Raw genomic sequence first — 6,652 nt, 5'->3', positions numbered from 1 at the left:
TATATATATATATATATATATATATATATATATTGGGAGAATATTGTATAGTAAAGCTTAACTTGATTAGACAAAGTTGCTGTTCATAAGGGGAAACTTGATAAATTGACATATTCTTCTTTTGTGCCGAAATATTGTTGTATAATGTTTTATCAATTTTTGTTTTATGTGTTATATCTGTACTCTTCCTAATTGCTCCACAGTAAATGAAGCACCAATGAAAAGTTTGTCGCGCTGTCATAAGAGGCAACGAAATATTTTTCTAACCACAAATATCGATCTTGTACATACGCACAGACATATAAAGAAATACACACATACACGCACGCGCGCACGCACGCGCGCACACATACTTGCACGCACACTCGCACGCGCGCGCGCGTACACATACATACTCTTTTACACTTTTGCTCTTCTACTTGTTTCAGTCTTTTGACTGCGGCCATGCTGGAGCACCACCTTTAGTCGAGAAAATCGACCCCAGGACTTATTCTTTGTAAGTCCAGTACTTATTCTATCGGTCTGTTTTGCCGAACCGCTAAGTTACGAGGACGTAAACACACCAGCGTCGGTTGTCAAGCGATGTTGGGGGGACAAATACAGACACACAAATACATACACACACATACATACATATATATATAACAATAATATTAGGGATAAAATCCAAAATTACAAGTAAAACTCAATTAAAATCAATTTATTAAAAAATAAAATTAAATTAAGCTTCACAGTATAAAATATATATAAATGAGTTCATAAATCTTTTCCCTAATATTTTATATATATATATATATATATATATATATATATATATATATATATATATATATATACACATATATATGACGGGCTTCTTTCAGTTTCCGTCTACCAAATCCACTCACAAGGATCTGGTAGGCCCGAAGCTAAAGTAGAAGACACTTGCCCAAGGTGCCACGCAGTGGGACTGAACCCAGAACCATGTGGTTGGTTAGCAAGCTACTTACCACACAGCCACTCCTGCGCGTCATACATATTTATACATATATATGTATGAATACATGCGTATGTATGTGTGCAACACGACATAAGATCTTTGAAGAAGGCACCTTCTACAATACAAGCTGGGGTTCATAATACCTCAATACAACTGGTTGTTCATGAACCGAATATATTAAACTATAGGTATGGTTGATTAAGTTTGATCTGGAATTGTATAAGATTTCAAATAATATAAAGAGGAAACTCAAACTCCATGAGACCTTCAAAAATATTTTATGTAGTCCACTGCTATCAACTATGTATTTTATAAATATGAAAATATGATACAACTGTTTGCTTAGTCGCTGTGAGTCTGAGATTGTTGTAAAAAGGGTTTACCATAAACTTCCACTCGCGTTTTGCTGGGTATTTTACTGCGAATAACAATGGTTCGTCAAAAGCAAGGATGAACAGAAGTTGAACATAAAACCTCGTTCTATACGGGAGAAAAATCTGATACTGGAATGTAAAAATCTTTCCTGAACGTCAAACTACATGTGTTACTAAAGAACCGCAATGTCTTTACATAGACCCAGCCGCGCTTTCGGGAACCTTGTTTCCTTGTGAAAAACATTTGATAGTAGCTTCCTCGGGGTTCACAATATTCTGGATTAGGAAAACAAAAGTTAGTAGTAAAATTGAAACAATTAATTTACTAATGTGTTAGAAAATTTAAAGCGGCCATATAACATAAAAGATCAAAAAATGGAATTGAAAACTCCTCAAGCACGTAGTCGTTGTGTCTCTGATCTTTCAGTGTAGCACCAACTTTTCAGCGAATTGAGGATACAAACTTTTCTTTTCAATAATCAATCAATTGTAACATTCCTTCTATACCAACCCACTTTCTTGATAGCATTGGTAAACAACTTGAAATTTGGAATTCTCTTTGACGCTATTCATAAATACATTGACATTCAAAGAGCACGTGCTTGAGTTTATCCTCACTCAAAAGTCTGATACGCTACAAGTTTAATACAGCGCGAACTATTCCATTGAACATAAACTAGTAAGGGGTAAGTTCAAATTTCGGATTCATAAAAAGCAAGTTGACGCTGATTAATTTTCTCAGTCAAATACGTTGGAACGTCTTGTGCAATACATGCATAATGATGACCATTTTGATAGAACGTGAAAGAAGTTCAAGGACCACCTATTTAATTTTAGGTCTCACAATGTTTGGGCATCAAAGAAAGTTACACAGAGACTAGTTTGACAACGATAACAACGAAATTATACCAGCTACTGGTGGTAAAACAATCAACTAACTAGGTTTTATTGCACAACAGGCAAATAATTAGAAGTCCATAGGATCTGTTCTGTCGGGGTTTACATGGAGATAATCAATTTATTGCTACAGACGCATCTAGGTAACATTCTCAAAATCGGGAAATGCTGTAAGTAATAATTGAACTAAACTTTGGTAAGACGCCAGGCCTAAATAGAATAGTCGTAGAGCTCCTAAAATCAGGATGCAGCACTATGACATCTGCAGTACATAGGATGATATACTCTTGCTGGGAAAGAATTCCGATTCCTCAACATTTATAAAGGTGAATTATCTGCGTGTATAAGTGATGAGTTCTGTGGTATCACTCCGTTACAATCTATCCTCTAGTGGGCAATGTTAAACCGTCTGGTGCTGACATCTATCCTACATTTTTACCAGAAACTCAGTCTAGTTTTCCAGTGGATATTGTGAAAACAACAAAATTGCATGCTAGAGTTGTGCCTGTTGCACAAAACAGCCGGTGTGACTTCAGCCGGTGTGTCTGGATAATGAAGTTGTGAATCGGCTACGGGAGGTGTGAGGGTTGATATCTATGGAGGGAGTGGAAGGAGGTTTTGTACTGGACTTGAAATCTGAAAGCCATATGTGGATATGTAGGTTCATATGCGTGTTTGTTCGCTTGTATGTAACAGTAGATATGGTAAACATTGTGTCGAAGAGTTAGACTGTAACGGTGGGAAGTATTTATTGTTGTTCGAACGTTTATAAGTATCATTTAGTCCGCAGAAACAAATCGCATCTTTCTTTTCATGCGAGCATGAACAGAAATCCTAACTGCTTCAAGATCTCTGGGTGGAGAGAATCCATGAAAATAGTTCTTTTCTCAGCCAAACATAGTATGCACCTCCTATTGCTTTGAAGCAAGGTTACTATTTTTCCAGTGCCATCCTGTGTAGTTAGTGGGTAAATTTCCCAGAGAAATATTTGCATGTTCTTGCATGTTTTTTGCAGCCTGTATCCGCAGATTTAATGTGTACGCAGTGAGATGCAAAATCATATAGACGTTAAATAATTGTATTTAGCGATGAGTCGAATGCAATGTGCAACATCTGTATTGGTGCTCGTGAGACACTCGTGGATCGCGGTCAATAGAATTTTCTTTGTATTGTGTCATAGAAGCGAAATTATTTCGGGAATAGTGTGGGTCATGGTGTGGGTCATGGTGTGGTTTGGAATTTCATAACGAATCACAGACACGAGTGAGTGATGATGATAACTGCAAGAGGATGGCAACATTTCCTGTTTCTGATTCAGAAGCTTTGTTTTAAATGGAGAATAAAAGTCAGAGTTGCGGACATTTAAGTTACCGAAGTATTTGAACTGAAAGACACCTACGTGAAACATTTAAATTGTGGTTTAGAAAACATAAGATACAAATTATATAGATGATTGTTCATCAGTACCTGGAGGGAAAATTTCGATGATTAGCGTTTGTGAAAAATATATTGAAAGAAGAATCATTTCTATATACATAGATATAGAGTATCCGTTAGTAAAACATGAATATACAACTTAATATGGCCGTCATAGATGTAATATAAAAGATTTAAGAAATTGTTTTGTACTGGAGCAAAACGTAATGAATGACTACGGGTTTGTGCAGAATGATATATAGGTTTAAGTAGGTTTAAGCTTAAGTTTAAGGATGATTGTAGGGAGAAAGGAAAAATTTCCAATGAATTTAACGTATTTATATTTCATTTTGTCTTTAATGTGCAAGTCATGTATTTTGGTTTGAGGTGCAAGAATGAAACAACTGCTCTAATCGATATACATTGCTTGAATAGATATCAGTAACCACAGGTAGTCCTCACAAAATCATTTCCTCACTGTTGTTCTAATAACACATTTGATTGAATTTAATGCGGGATTATGTTCTAAGAAAGTATATGGTAGTGAGAATATACTAGAAATAGATTTCTACTTATACTAATTACAAAAAAAAATGGCATTATGTAAAGGAAATGGCGGGGGAATCCGTGCGCCAATGAGCCGTAATCGGAAGACTGTGAGCGGATTTGCAAATTATAGAAATCCGTTAATGTAGTCCGATACATGCAAAACTGGGCAATAGAGTCGTGTGTATGTGTGTGCGTGCGCGTGTCTTGGGTTCATCACAAGTCAATAAATAAAATCAATATTATGATATCGTGGCGTACATAGCTGTATATTTATTCCTATCGAGTTTTTTGCAATATGTACATTCTCACACTATTAGTTTAGCTCTATTTCCGATTGTGTTTTATTAATGGTAAATTGTACTAGCTATAAAATATAATCAGATACGCATGCATATACACAGAGCCTACACACTTGCACACTCACCATCCTGAGAGTATTAAATGCATATTATATATCACAAAATAAAGGTAACATATTACATATTGCTTAGATATGGCTACTATACAAAATACATTTAAAGAAATACATGTGTTATCATTTTTATAGAAGCAAAGTAATATTGTGCACCAGTGCATGTAAAAAGGAAGTTTTAACTGTTATACTTGTGTAGCTTACATAGAAAAATATTTTCAGCAAGTTGCAATACCTGCCTATATGAACAAGTTGTACACGTAATGATTTCGACGAAGATTTGGATAACATTATAGGTTTCGTCTATAATCAGAGAAATCAGTGGACTTACCAAAGGTAATACTCAGTATTGTTATTTAACATAGATTGGGCTGTAATTAGTAGAAACTGAATGTGGAACACGATGTAAAGAAGATAGAATGTTTCAGTTATTTTCAGTTGCAAACATCCCTTACCTTTTACAGAGCTATAAATGTTAGAGAGTAGCAACTAAATTCTGATATGAACTATGTGTATGAAAGAAATAAGTTCGGTAGTTTTCTGACAGAAAAGATCACGCTTATGACAAACCATAATCAATACAACTTTGAAACAATGGCCTTTCAGAACAAAAACAAAAGAAAGAAAATGAATTTTCAATATAACACACTACAAAAATTATAACGTATTTTCTTCATCTATACGAAGACAATATCACCTGAAATGAGAAGAGATCCAAAAGCAATATTGTGGAGAACTCGGGGTAAATCAACAAGATGAAATAGATGTCAAAAGTAAAATGAGAAGTAGCATATATTTTGATCTCCCCGCAGAAATATCGGGCTATGAAATAAATTGGAAGCTAGAAGAAATTTGGAAAGAGACACATAGAATAACAACTTAGGAAAATAAGTTGTATTATTAAGAAAACAAGTGCAGGAATTTTATGCTTAGTTCAAAGATGGAATTAACTAATATTGAGAGAGTAAAAAATCGTTCTATGTTTATACGAATAAACTATTTCCTGATTTATCAGATTTTCGAAGAAATGTTTTAAAATAATACTATTGGAACAATGAGTAAGTAATTAATAAAGATATATGGCTGAGAAAATCGAAATGTCAGTAGGACGTAGGCAGTAAATGTCTACATTTAAAGTAGAAACATTAAAACGCGGAATGACATTGGGTAGATTTGCACTTAGGTGAAATGTTCAGTACTAGAAAGAAACATCAAAGTTAAAATAATTCTAGCTGAATATTGGTGATAGCCAAAACAAAATATGAAAATGTAAATCAAAGAAGCGTATTAAAAGTGAGAGTATATATATATATATATATATATATATATATATATATATATATATTATGGAGTTGAAAGAAAAAAATGCTTATGCGACAGACAATATATTTGTATATGAGTGAATATAGCGGATAATTCAGATTTCAATGCTTATTGGAATCTCTTGCATTAATGGCGTCACATTTCAAATTTTGGTTAGCAATATTGACATGAATTAACCTAAAAAAATGAAGTCGAACAGATACGAATCATATTAAACATGCAAAATAATGATATGCCTTTAGAACAAAATACCATTGTAATATCAGGGAAATATACCACAAATATCAACATAATAATCTGTTTGTTCGTTCTGTTAAACATTAGGTAGTTACAGAGGTGGAGGTGCAGTAAGGATGTGAGAGAGAGAGTGGGTGAGAGGGTGATATAGTGGGAGAGCGAGGAAGGGAGAGGGGGAGAGTGTGGAGTGAGGAAAGAAGAAAGGAAAAGTAGTGAAAGGTAATTAATATTCATACACTTAGGCCAAATGATCACGTGATGAACAGAAGGTAGAGGAGTAGAATGAGAGAAAGAAAAGAAGAGAGAAGCGTTAACGACGTGCGTGAGGTAAGGAAGGAATACTTATTACGTGGTTCAAATGTTAGCTGAAGGGAAAGAAAGGTAGGGATGGACAGGCGAGGCAGTTATATTAATGGGGGTGTGTGAGAGAGAGAGAGAGAGAGAGAGAGAGAGAGAGAGAGAGAG

The sequence above is a fragment of the Octopus bimaculoides genome, chromosome 2 (genome assembly GCF_001194135.2).
Source record: "Octopus bimaculoides isolate UCB-OBI-ISO-001 chromosome 2, ASM119413v2, whole genome shotgun sequence".
Lineage (NCBI taxonomy): Eukaryota > Metazoa > Mollusca > Cephalopoda > Octopoda > Octopodidae > Octopus > Octopus bimaculoides.
The sequence above is the reverse complement of the archived record's forward strand: the minus strand, read 5'-3'. Positions refer to the sequence as shown.